Source organism: Pinus tabuliformis, chromosome 3_2, assembly GCF_031772625.1.
Source record: "Pinus tabuliformis cultivar Carrire ecotype Pingquan chromosome 3_2, CPIR1, whole genome shotgun sequence".
Lineage (NCBI taxonomy): Eukaryota > Viridiplantae > Streptophyta > Pinopsida > Pinales > Pinaceae > Pinus > Pinus tabuliformis.
This window is the reverse complement of record NC_142302.1, coordinates 463,199,054-463,212,468: the sequence shown is the minus strand read 5'-3', so window position 1 is coordinate 463,212,468 and position 13,415 is coordinate 463,199,054. Positions and strand designations below refer to the sequence as shown.

Below are 13,415 nucleotides of genomic sequence, written 5' to 3'. Positions count from 1 at the left end.
TTGTCTGGTAAGGGAGTGGTCAATCCGGGCCCACAAAATCCTAGTTTCAGCTCTTTCTCTAAGGCCTTTATTTTGTCTTTGAGGGCCTTAATCTCTCTGGTCTGCTCTGCTACAGTCATCTTGGATTTTTCATACTTAGCTTCCAACTCTGCCAATTTCTCCTTGGCTTGTTTGATCTCTGTCGCCTGAAGCTCCAGCTCTTTGATAACTTTTGTTAATTCATGATGAGCCCCAATTTTTGGTAACAATTTGGGCTCATTTGGCCTACTTACCTTGCTCAACCCTTCATCTTTTATCACTTATGCATTCATTTCTTGGTATATTCGTGTTATTTGTAGGAAGAAGGGCAGGCATTATATCTATGTGGCTAATACATGATGATTTCAGGTTTTTTGGCATTAAAGGGAGCAAAGACCACGCAGAAGGAGACAAGGAGACAGCAAAGGGGGCATTGCAGGTTTATAGGGAGGTTGTCTACAGCCTTAAATGACCTCCCTCGTGATCTCCACCCTAACTCCGAGCTCCAACAGCTCTCCCCACCGAGCTTAAAGGCAGCCAACAGATTCTACAGGAACAGCAGTTTAACTTTCAGTTGGACAGCCAAGCTCCATGTATTGAGGAAGCCAGCTTGATCCTCATCATGTATAAATATTAAGGCCGTAGCCTTTTGATAGGAGCTTTTTGAACTTTTGAACTACTGTTGCAATTTCTAAGCACGAGCTACAGCTCGGTTTTTGCTTTTTTGTAAGCCAGTTTTTGCATGATGTTAGACTCATGATTATTCAATAAAGGCAGGCAGCTTTGGATTCAATTCTGAGTTTTTAAGGGAGCTATAGCTCTCAGGTTAGGGCCCAACCTGAGAGCAATAGACCTCCTCTTCCTTGTATTGTTACTTGTCTTTCCTTTCAGCACTTTATTCCTCTGTTTTGACATGCATTTGGAAATTACAGTCTGCTGATTTGATTTCTTTTATGTGATTGAGTAGGATTAGTTTACGGTTCAAGTGCTTTTAGTTGCTTAGATTAGAGTAGGAGGATCAGCATTCATTAGAGCTCCAAGAAAAGGTTGACAATGCACTCACTGCCATCTCTGTTTAGAGATTGGGGGTGAAGACCGTACCAACCACCAAAAAAACGCAGTCTTATACTTTCATTCAAACTGCAACACAGTCATTTCAATTGTAGATCCATCCATGCATTCTGATCTTGAGCAGTACTTCTTCATTCCAACTCCATGCACGATTCTTCTCTGAAGTTTACATTGCTGTTCGTTGATTGAATAACACAGTTAGGATAGGTTGATGAATTCTCGGTTTTGTGCAGATTCGTTTCCTTTACACTGCGTTGCATCACTCTGTTATCTTCTTCTTCTTCTCAACCACGCCTAAAGCCACCTACCCAACCTCTGTTCAGCTCGTTTGCCTTCCAACACTTCTACTATTCACGTAGCTCCATCTTTTTGGACTTTTCATTGCTTCCACCCTTCTATCCACCAACCAACTGTACCCACTCTTTCCTCATCTCATATCTCAGTCCCTGAGCCATCATAAGCTCCCTTTCCATCCTACCTATCCACCCATATAACTCCTCCACTCCTCCATCACCCAAAACTCCAACCACAGAACATCCTGTAGAAGTTAGCAGACTTCCTGTAGAAATCCCGAGCTTCCTGTAGGATCCCCTGTAGACATCCTGTAGAAACCTGTAACCTCGGTTGTCGAGCACCTGAACATTGTGGACTTCTGTGGAATGATGTTTTGGATCCCCTGGAACCTCTCCTAGCCCTCCTGACCTTTCCCAATCTTTCTTTCCCTTCGAACTACCCCTGCACAGTCAAACACTAATAAGAAACAAAATCATAATAACTCCAACCACTTAAGCAAAAATACAAAAACAATGTTCTTTTCAGTAGAAGTAGCTTAAATTCATGCATCTCATATCACTAGAAGTAATGGCATCATTTCTAGAAGTTTGCACTCCCACCATTGCATCATAGAGATTAGACTAGTCAGATTAGGGTTTACTAGGGTTTCCCTGTTTTGTTGGCTTTCAGTTCATTATTGCAAAGTAGGTTAATTTCCTTTGAGATAGCCTTCATCCATCATTTAGAAAGCTTCTTCTGAGAACATATAGAAGTTGGCTTGAGCCCTAGCGGACTTGTGCCAGCTGACCAAGTGACAGCTGCGACAAGAGCTAGTACTTGTGCATACAGCACCGTCGCTTCCAAGTTTGTTACAAACTACCGGGTTGATAAAATTAGAGATAGGAAGCTCCAGGAGTTGTAGCATTATTGCTACAATACTGGAGCCCACCAATTCATCCATGTTTAAGCTGGACTCAGGAGCTGTGGTTGTTGCTGCTGCCGCATCTGTCATTGCTGTAGCCGTTGCAGGGGTCGCTGCTGCCTCTGTAGTTGTGGCAGTGGTTGAGGTAGTCTGAGGAGGTTGGGAGGTTGATTCTCCCTATTTGTCTAGCAGTGCCCTTTCTAGCTCCTTCTCCAGATCAATCACTCTTTGATTCAGCTGCATTATTAGGTCCAATTGATCTTCAGACTCCTTTTCTTTTTGCAATTCTGTTGTTTGAGGGTGCTCAGTAGGAAGCAATTTTAGTCTTTTCTTCAATGCAGCAATATCATCCTCTTTCTTTTTCATAAGGGCCCTCACACCCTTAGGATCCTTAGGATCATGTCCTAGGTCCACAATGATGTCCTCCAGTGTTTTGATCCTGTTGTCCTTGGCCGTGGAGGACATTCTCTCCAAATCTAGCTGAGTGTTGGTGTTCTTCAGAGATTCTTTCAATTCATGGGCCATTGTGGCCCTGTCTACCAGTGTGGCATAGACCATTTCCCCCGTTTGCTTATGCAGCTCTATCTGATCCATGGGGTGAATGTCTTTTGCCATGACTTCTAGCTTTGTTTTTACAAAATCTGCAGCTGAGTGAGGCTGCGGTACCTTGGGTTTGAAATGGCTAAGGATTATCTTTTCCTCTTGGATATCATATACAGACATCAGCCTCTCTTGTTTAGTTGGTGTTGCCTTGAGAAATTGTTTGTATACCTCCACTCTTAACAGCTCATTTTGTGCCTTTATCTCTTTGAAGGAAGCCTTGGTGCTGGAAGGCTTCTTGCTCTGCTGAGTGGAGGAGGACACCTCCATGCCAAGCTGTACTCCTTTCTCTTGTTGAAAAGAGCTTGTGGCTGTCTGCTGGCTGTCTTCTCTTTCTTTCCTTGGGCTCTCAAGGACTTCCTCGTTGATATCTTCTATGACAGGAGAATCAACCCTTTGTCTTTTGGCTTCGGGTTGCTGAGGGGATCCACTAGCAGGTGTGGACTCCTCTCGGTCCCGTTTCTTGCCCCTTTCCTCATGTGCAGGGGTATGCAAGGCAGGCACTGTTGGTGCCTCTTTTTGTGGCGGAGGGGTTTGCTCTTGCTGCTGCCCAATTGAGGAGGCATGATTTTCTTTTACTACTTCTTTTTCTGCACCCATTATTCCCTTGCCTTTTTCTGTAACTGATGCTGATGTAGATGGCCCCTGGGTGACTGGTGCGGTTGCAGCAGTGGAGGTACCTTCTCCAATTGGATGCGGCTGCTTGAAAGTTACCTGCTGCACAGAATCTAAGTCAAGAGTTTTTTCCAAATCCTTGACATTTCTTTCCATTATTTCTTCTTGAGTTAGTTCCTCAATTAATGTGCCTTGCAACCATTCTTGTTGGTTGGCATACTGCTCAATTTGTGGAATTTTACAGTGCTTATACCCTAGCAGCCTGTACTTGACTCTTCTAGCACTGATGAAGCCTTCAGGGTCATAAGGGACCCACCAGAAGCTTCTTGATAGCTTATATTTATCTTTGAGAATTTGGTCAGCCTCTTGCCAGCCCTCTTTCTTATTCATGATAAAGGGGCCCAGGTGGTCTTTGAACTTGAGATGGGCTTTCTTCTTGGCACTATGAAAGTGGGTAAGGTCAGAGTTAATAAGCTGCCTATAGTATTCCAAGGCAAAAATTCTCATTGGTACATATCTTGGGAGCCTATATGGACAGAGCTCACAACCATAGATTCTGATGAATGTATGATTTTGGTATAGGTACCAATCACCTATTTTATAGTTCTTGGACAGCTGCAGAGTTTTCTGGATTTCAAATGACAGTCTGGGAGGAGGGGATCTCATCAATAGGCAAGAGACCGGGTAGACAAATTGGTCAATAAATTCACAGTATGAATATGGTGAATCTTGGACTTGGTGGAAAACTGATGACCAGAAGATGACAAACCTCCTTTCTCCCCTAGAATCCAGCTTCTTGATAGGGCATTGAAAGGCCTCGGACTGATAATACATGAACAAGTGGTAGATATATGATGAATATTTGAACACACCCTCCCTATCCACTTTCAAGAGTTGGTCATGTATTTTGTTAGCTATAAACTTGGCAAAGTTATATTTGTAGGCGGGAGGTTGGCCTGGGCTGTAAGCAGCTAATAACACTAGCACTGTCTCATCAATGTGCTCACTGGTTTTGTAGCCCAACACATAGGAGATCATGTCAACCAGGAGTTTGCCTACATCAGTGAAATGGACATACAAGAAAGGAGGTGGCCCTGTAGGCTGGCGGTCAGCTCTCATGAATTTCTTGGTGACCTTCTCAATGTCAGCAGTGGAAAGTTTGGCGCCTGCATCCAGTAAATAGTTCACGGAGAAGGGAAATAGCAGCTGAGTTTGCTTGAAGTTGAGCATTTTGTTGATGGAGTCAGGATTGATGTGGAAGAGTATGCTCCCAGATGGAGACTTGACAGTTCTCTGAGTTGGATCATAATTCTCAGCACATAAGCGGATGATTTCTGGAAAAATATTGACAGATGGAAGGAAATAGTAAGGCAGATTGGACTCCCATATCCCATATATGTCATTGTTGCTCAAGTAGCTGTCTCTCAATTGGCGAAAGGTCTGTAAATGGTTCCTGTCAGCCACAAGGTCTTGGATGAGGTAATCTCTGTCAGCAAGAGGCATGGCCTCAAGCTCCTTGTTTGGTGGATTTATAGGAGCAACACTGAGAGCTGATGGTGCAGTCATTGTATAACTTTCAGGTGTTATCTTTAGAATGCAGCTTCTGAGTGTAACAGTTTGAATATGATAGCTTGTAAGGCTTTTAGAAGCAAGGTGGCAGACTAAATGCAGATGGGGCCAGATTTATCTTTTAGAAGGAGCAACTTGGATGAGTAGACTTGACTCTGATTTCTTCTGGTGAATTCACAGGAATTATGGACAGTGAGGGAAAATTGCAGAGGGGAGCAGGATTATAGTCTGGTGAAAAATAAAGTCTTCAAATCATACACTCGGCAAAAGGGAACAATGCCGGGCGAGCGTGAGAGTTTAGCGTGTGTTTAAGCCTAAAACAACTGTGCAATGGTGAAAACTTGAAAACAGGGTGCTTTAGATCTCTGAAGGCTATTCATTAACAGGTGAACATCATTAAATTAGGAGTTCTTTAGGCAATTTTAGTGGCAAATTCGCAGAGAATGGGAAGAACACGGCAAACGGGTTGGTTTGGCAAAATACCTGGATAATTAGCGCCGAGAGCTGTCGGGTTGATCGATGGGTGAAGAATGTAGTTGAATTTTGCAGGTGGCGGCATCCAAATCTTTTGAATTCGTAATATGGAGGCAATTTTGGCGTAAACGAGCAAAACAGCTCCCTCACCTTTCCAACGAAAATGACCAAAAACGGTCCATTTTCGTGCTTATAACAATAAATTTGGCGCATATGGCATTTTGGCGCTTTTCCGTGATGACGTCAGCATGACGTCATCAGCGGGCCCCAGGTACGGATGGTGACGTGGATGCTGAGTTGGATGCCAGCGTGGCGGGACACGCTGGAGGCATGCAGAGGCGGCAAGACGGCGTGGAGGGTGACGTGGCATAGAGGCGGGGGCTTCGAGCATGACGTCATCGTGACATGGGGCTGACGCGACAGGGGTGGCAGTTTGCGGGAGGGTGGTTTTCGGTTTCCCCGCACCGCCTTTGGGGAAAGGTGGTATTGGGGAGAGGGGCTCCGAACAACCCCAGCGGCCGACGCGTGTCCTGCGTACGGGAGCAAAACCACCCGCTCCCCGGATGCTAAACCACGGCACATCCACCGCCCAGATTACCCGCCCACCGTTGGATCAGGGGCGGCGGGAGATCAACGGTTGGCGGGCGCTCCGACACGGTGTGCACGTTTGCGGCGGGACCCGCCCGATAATTAAATAATATTTAAATGCTGCGGGTTCAAAACTTTGGTTTTGGAGGGTTTTGGGGGGTTTTAAAAAAAAAGGGATGCGGTTTAATGCAAAGGGTTTAACTGCGGGGGTGGATTTTCAAAGGTTTTTCGGGTGAATGGTGGGTAAGGGTTTAGTTGTAGGCTATTAATCTAACCAGGGGTTAGATTAATTCCAAAGTAAGGGTTGACTAGAGTCCCTGATGGACTAATGTCTCCCATGAGAATGCTAGTTAGCTATAATGCTAAAGGGGGGGGGGGGATATTTACATATTTTTTGGGTTTTTTGCATAAAATTCTATAATAGTAGGGGGAGGGGGAGCACTTAGGGAGCTATATAGTAAGTTTAGAAATTAATATGGATTTGGGATGTGAAAGAGGAATTGAGAGCTAAGTTTAATGAGTAAACTTAGATTTAGAAGCAGATGAGAGTGAAGAATGATTTTACACAAGAAATGTGGCTTCTTTTCGGAGAAGGAGGTCACAACTTGACATGAAATTCACAAATGAGAAATGTAAGGAGGACTGTTTAGGCAGATCCCACAGTCCTCAAAGGGATGTTAGTAAGAAAACTTTTGAAGGGAATGAGGGAAGTTAGTGATGGTTTGGTAGTTTGCCATATAGGCCATTGCTCTTGCCTTTCTCTTATTGGTGAGATCAGATATGATTTTCATATATCATGTGTTTAGATCTTGTTTTCTGCAACCTTCAACTGCCTACCCTGCCTAATATGCCTAACATTCTTTCTTCTTTTGGATGGGTGCACTTAGCCTTGCAAACCCTGATAATCCTCTTTTCTTTTTGCTGCCCTCCTATCTAAGTCTACCCTTATGTCTTCCGGGGCCCAGATTAAGCAGTTGGGCTCCTTCCTTTCTCTATCCAACTAGTCATATGCCAAGCTTGAACTGTTTGAGCAGGTACTTACTCTCTAGTCTAGAACATGCAATTTAAAACATGGTATGGCCCAGTTTGAACTGTTGGACCATCCATCAAGATAGCAGTAGCATTTGGATTAGCCACTTTCATGGTCTTTATTTGGGGTTCATTTCATTTATTTTTCCTTTCGACCAGTTCATTTTCTTGCCTTTTGATTATTCTTTTAAGGCATACCCTCTTTACATTTTTTAACTGTTTGTTTCTTTCACAAAAATGGAACCTTAGTACCACGGAAGATGAACATTTTTGGCACTTCCACTGTCAATCATGAAAAATGAAAACCTATTGGTATAGGTGGCTAACAGGTGTCTTATCCACATGAGCAATCCTTTCAAACATTGACAAGAAAAGAATACAATGCAAGAGAGAAATAAGAATTAACATAAAATATTCCTTGAAAGAGTTTGATTCAGTTATTTCCCTGTCTCTACAACCAACATCAAACAACTATTGATAAAAATATTTAGCATTTATCAACTCAATCATAACATCAATCAAGTTATTAATCTCTGTCAGGTTGAGATTTAGGATGGGTCTTCTTAAGCTTAGTCTTGTGCTCAACAGAGTGATATCTTCTAGGATTGTCTCCACCAACTCTCATGTTGCCCCATTAGTTTTTGTCTGGAAAACACTTTCTTTAACACCTGAGCTTCAATTTCCACATGTCTAATACAAGGCATGTTCATAATTTCTGATATTTGAAAGACCATCGTTGATTCGTTTTCTTGTTCCTAGGCATTTTCCTTCCATCCATTGTTATTCTATTCAAGTAAGATCACTCAGTGGATATTACAAATCTCCATGACCACCTTAATGTACCAATTTTCTAGGTCTCACATGATTTTTCTACCTAGGTCTTGATTCTCCTTGAGTTGCTTTATATACAGGTGATTTCCTTGCTCTCGGATCACATCTCTCAAGTCAGCACTATGTATCTTATTGTCCCAACCTAGGGTTTTGATTTGGTGTACTCTACTCTTTGAGTCGGTACGTCTGTACTACTCATTATCAATACTATCATGGATTTTTATTCTCAAGTGATATATACATATCTGTGTGCTCTCAGGTGTCACCTTGATGGATTTTCACTACTAGATCCATGATATTCCATTTCTATCATTGTACTGCCTGGAACAACTCTCGTTATTGTTAACTTCACTTTTCTTGATATTGCATGGTTTCTTTTGACGTATTCGCTTAACCCTCAGACTCTTAATCAATTATATGGATAGTATTTATCTGTTCATGAATGCTATTATTCTTGAATTGAATTGATATATTTCAAATTATCTACTCTAGCATTCCAATGCATAATCTTAATGCATACTGTTCTTCGAAAGAAGGTCTAATTTGAACAATAATGCATAGATCTGGTATCTTCTGACTTGTGTTGTTGATTCCCTAGCAATATGCCCAGGTTTGTACACTTTGAATTCGTTATTCTTGTAACTGCCCCATTCTTAGTGTGCAAATTAAGTAACACATGTTGTAGTCTGACTTTTGCAACCATTCTAGATTCGCTTATTTGGAAGATTATGTAGTTCATTGTAACTCATAACTATGCATTCCTCTGCCTCAGGATTATTAATGGCATTTTGTAAGTATCATTGGTATCTATGAAATGTTCCACATAGGTCTAAAGACTAACGCAAGATTTCCTTTGAATAGTAACGGCTTGGGCCTTCTTTGCACAGGTAACAACTCTGTCAATACAAATGTAGATGCCAGACTGTGTAACGATTCATGCCAATATAGTATTGGCCAGTGCTGGTGTCATAACATTTCTACTGCCATGTTGAATAATGCTAACGCTCTGGTCCAATGCAACGCTGCCATTTCCATAACATTGTCATCTATGCCTACTAACCCAAATTTAGGTTGTAGTGATTTTGGAGTGACAATTATCGTTTCTAATACAGACTTGCCCAAATTCTTTGGCAGATTCTATGTTAATATGTGGGCAGTGTGATTTGCCTGAATTCCTTGGTGTTTTATTTATTTGAGACAAGGGAGTGTCATCATCATCTACTTTATCTAGTTCATCACCATTAGATTCACTGTGTACATCTTTATTGTCTATTGACCTACTGCTTTGGTCGTTGGTGGACATTAAAATAATTAGATTTCATTTATCTATGTCTATAAATGCAATATAAAACTCACAACAGAGGTCTGTTAAGAGTCTAGACTGCTGAATATCAACAAACAAAATGTATGTCAGATTGAGTAAGACTTTAACTGGATATTAACAAAATTGAATTCGATAAGTTTCTATGCCTAATTCCATTCAATGACTCATATATTGTAAACATAAACACAAAGTGATCAACCACTCTCAGGTAGGCTCCCTATTGTGGATTTGTCTTTATCCATCATTATCTAGAGAACTTACTTACACAGGGAAAACAGACTGCGTTGGGGTTGGATTTGCAAAGAGTTGATCTTTGTCTTTGATATTCAATCTCTGTTTTACTTGTAATCATCAAAAGGCATGGATAATGAATGAAGGTTGGGCACCTGGTCTACAGATTTCCTCTCTGTTTTGTGTATCGATCTCTATTATTGATGTTTGCAGCCTTCTCATTCAAATCTGATTAAGTCAATTTTATAAGATTGTGTGGGTCTCTCTCCCCTGGTTTTAATGGAATTGTTATGAATCTGAGCAGTTTTCCTTCACCACAAAGGTTTGTAGCTTAGGACATTTGCCCCTGATATGAGTTTGAGTGACCAGGATAGGACTTTTCCTTTGCCCCTGATACCACTTGTAACAACCTACCCTTGGGATACTTTTCCTTCCTCCACCTTTTTTTTGTATACATATACATATATCTCAAGATGTAATTTAGTTGATGGCATACAAGCAAGTAGGTGAAGATATTCCCCTTAACCTTCAACTTTCCCTATGTTAGACTCAGTCTTGTCAGTCCTCTATCAGAATCAAATTCACCCAGGTTCATTTCTCGTCATCAAATGCCATTTTGGTCAAAAAGAGTCATTTTAATTCTTGAGTCCAGGGTTTTGTCTCCAGAAGTGTGAAATAATGCTTGCAGGCCAGAGGAAGGTTCAAGAAGTTTCTTATTTCAAGAGTTTCATCATCAGTAATGCTCAAGGATGTTTCTTCTCCAAAACCCTGTTTTGGAGAAGAAATTGGCAAATTAGTCGTTTGTAATAACCATGCAATTTTCCGTCTTGAAGATTTCAAATGCAGGCTCTATGTCGCCTTGCCAAAGACATGCTGACATTCCTGCAAAATGCAACAAAGAAACTTCTTTTTTCAGTCCAAGAGTCGAAAGCCATCGAGAACAGAATTCAGTGTGAAAATTTTCAACTAGTGGGTTTTGCTAAAGTCTAGTCGAAATCTTGTGCCAATTACCCTGCAAAAAATTAGCCAAAGTATCATTGCCCAAGCCAAGAAAAAAAAAAAAAAAAAAAAACAACATTAAATTCATGCCAAATGTCGAGCTACAAAAGAGCAGCGCTATATTAAATTCTAAAGAAAATCCATTGTTTTTGACAACCTATCTGCATGTCAGATATTCACAAAAAAAAATCCAAAGGAGAAAGCCGCATTTGGAGGTTGAAGAGTGAATTTCAATGTTGGAGAGGCCGAAAGTGTGTTGACAGTGTGCGCGGCGCATACAAGGAGTGCGCGGCGCACTGAGCTAAAATTGCCAGTGGAAATTTACAAGTGCGCGACGCACCAGACCAGCGCGGTGCACTGGCTGTGCTTGCGGCACACAGAGCAGGACACACCACCAGCGTGCAGGATTGGAGTTGATGGACATGATGGCTGTTTACCAAGAAGGTGCCTATGAACGACTTTGTAGATGGGTACAAGCTGAATGTCGGAACCTGGGTGATAATGATACCCCTGAAGTAAGTGATTTGTTGAAGACAGCAGCTCGGTGCTTAAAGGAAAGGCCTGTCCTCTTCAAGTATTGTGCAGAAGAGGTTGCAAATACTCGACACAATGCATTGTTCAGGCGCTTCATTAGTGCTCTTACTCGTGGAGGTCCTGGTGGAATGCCAAGACCTATAGAAGTGCATGCCCATGATCCTTTACGATATGTTGGTGACATGTTAGGTTGGCTTCACCAGGCTTTGGCATCTGATAGAGAGCTTGTACTCGCTCTTTTTAGCCCAGATGCGACCATCAATATTGGACCCACTGCTCGGCGTTTTTCAAGAGACTTAGATGGAGATTATATCAAGCCAGAAATGGGCATGTCTTTTATTCTGGATCGTATTTTCGAAGGGGTTTGCCGTCCTTCAAAGTAAGAGTGGAGCAATTTTTGCAGTCTCGGCGTAGCCTTTTGTTGGCATTTAAATTGAGCAATATTTTAGAGTTCTACAGCTACACGATTTCAGACTTGTTGGGGGAAGAAACAACTCTCTCTGTTACACTTTTTCATGTTAAAGATGCTGCACAACGAATTTTTTTTTTGACATCCTGAAGACTCGAGGTGACAAGCTATTGGGATACCCTTCTTTAGTCTCTGTTGATCTCTCTCCACCACCAGCTATAGGAGAAGGATTCTCAGTCTGCCTTGAATTGATCGATACTTATAACAATATGCTGGTTCCAACATCAGGAAAGAAGCCTGTTGTATCTGCTTTGTTGAACCTGATTATACAGATGTGTGACCAAGCTGCAGAGGCTTATAAATCTAAAGGCCTATCATAGTCGTACCGCAGAAACAACACTGGCTTTGATTCATGTCATAAGTTATGAAAGAGGCCATCATCATCTATGGAGGATATACTGAGCAACAATGTTGCAACACCTTCATCACAGGTTGAATCTTTGCGTAAAATTTTCCTTATCAATTGTTTGTCAGCTATTCAACAACCATTGATGGGACATGAGGTTGCCGCAACATTTGTAAGAAGGCTTAATGTAGCTATTGAAATGCACATTAATACTCTTGTGGACAGAGAAGTTGAATTCATCCTCGAAAGGTGTGGAATGAAAAATAAGGTTTCTTACATACGGAATCACTTAAAAAGGCATTCACAGTCTGAAATTGTCTTGAAGGAAGAATTCCAGATCCTGAATTTCTTAGAAGGTTTCCATCTTTTGTTACATTTTAATTTTTAACAGAAGGATTAATCACCTGCGAGGCGCATTTTACCCTCTGTTGGTTGGAAACATTTATGGGATAAATTGTGGTGTGGGAACGTTTCATGGGAGCCATTGAGGATGAAGAACCACCCTTGAAATGTTAAAAGGTGTCCTCACCTAGCTTGAGAAAAGGTTTGGAGGAGGAGGCCCCTTCATTGCTTGTATCAGTGACTAATCAGATGATTAAAAATGCGCTGGTAATCAAACAATGGTGACACAAGTAATTTCTTTAAACTGAAAACATGTGTTGAGCATAGTAAATTGCAGCTGGGATTGTTCATTTTTTCCCATCATTAAAGGTGAAATCTTATTTAAAGGGCCAGTTTTATTAAAAATTAGTGTTATTCAAACGGAAAGCGAAGGTGAAAGGTCAAAGTCCAAAAGCCAAAAATAAACAAAGACATCTGTCACAACAGAGAAATAGGAACAGACGGTCTATTGTTGGACTTCAGTTATGGTTCAAAGTATCTACGTTACAGGTGTTATCTCTTCGTGGGCTATCAAATAGTTTTCAAGTGTAACGCTCCTTTTCTTCAGAATAGATGTTTGGCTTTTCATTTCTGTTAACAATGATTAAATAACCCCCGACTTTGGGTCGATCCATTTCCCACAGTAAAGCTTATTTATTGTATAAAAATTATTTGTAAAGGGTTCTGAGTTTTGGAAAACAGTGGGAGAGCTGTGAAGGAAAACTTCACTATACAGTTTTTGACAAGGATTTAATGAAAAGATACAGCTCTGACTCCTGAGATTCTTGTGGTGTGAATTTAGCATTTGTCTTTTCCTTTGTTTCATATGTAGCTTGTTATGTTTCCATTTCATTTCATAATCATTTCTAAATGAATACTTTTAAGTGAGATAGGCATAATCCAGTTCATACGGAATCACTTAAAAAGGCATTCACAGTCTGAAATTGTCTTGAAGGAAGAATTCCAGATCCTGAATTTCTTAGAAGGTTTCTGTCTTTTGTTACATTTTAATTTTTACCAGAAGGATTAATCACCTGCGAGGTGCATTTTACCCTTTGCTGGTTAGAAACATTTATGAGATAAATTGTGGTGTGGGAACGTTTCAATGGAAGCCATTGAGGATGAAGAACCACCCTTGAAA

The 13,415-nt window shown here is 41.3% G+C and overlaps 1 pseudogene; it reads left to right on the top strand.

Moving 5' to 3' along the window:
• The first annotated feature begins 2,321 nt into the window (after positions 1 to 2,321).
• Positions 2,322 to 12,281, top strand: LOC149181292 (conserved oligomeric Golgi complex subunit 6 pseudogene; annotated as a pseudogene).
• The last annotated feature ends 1,134 nt before the right edge of the window (positions 12,282 to 13,415 follow it).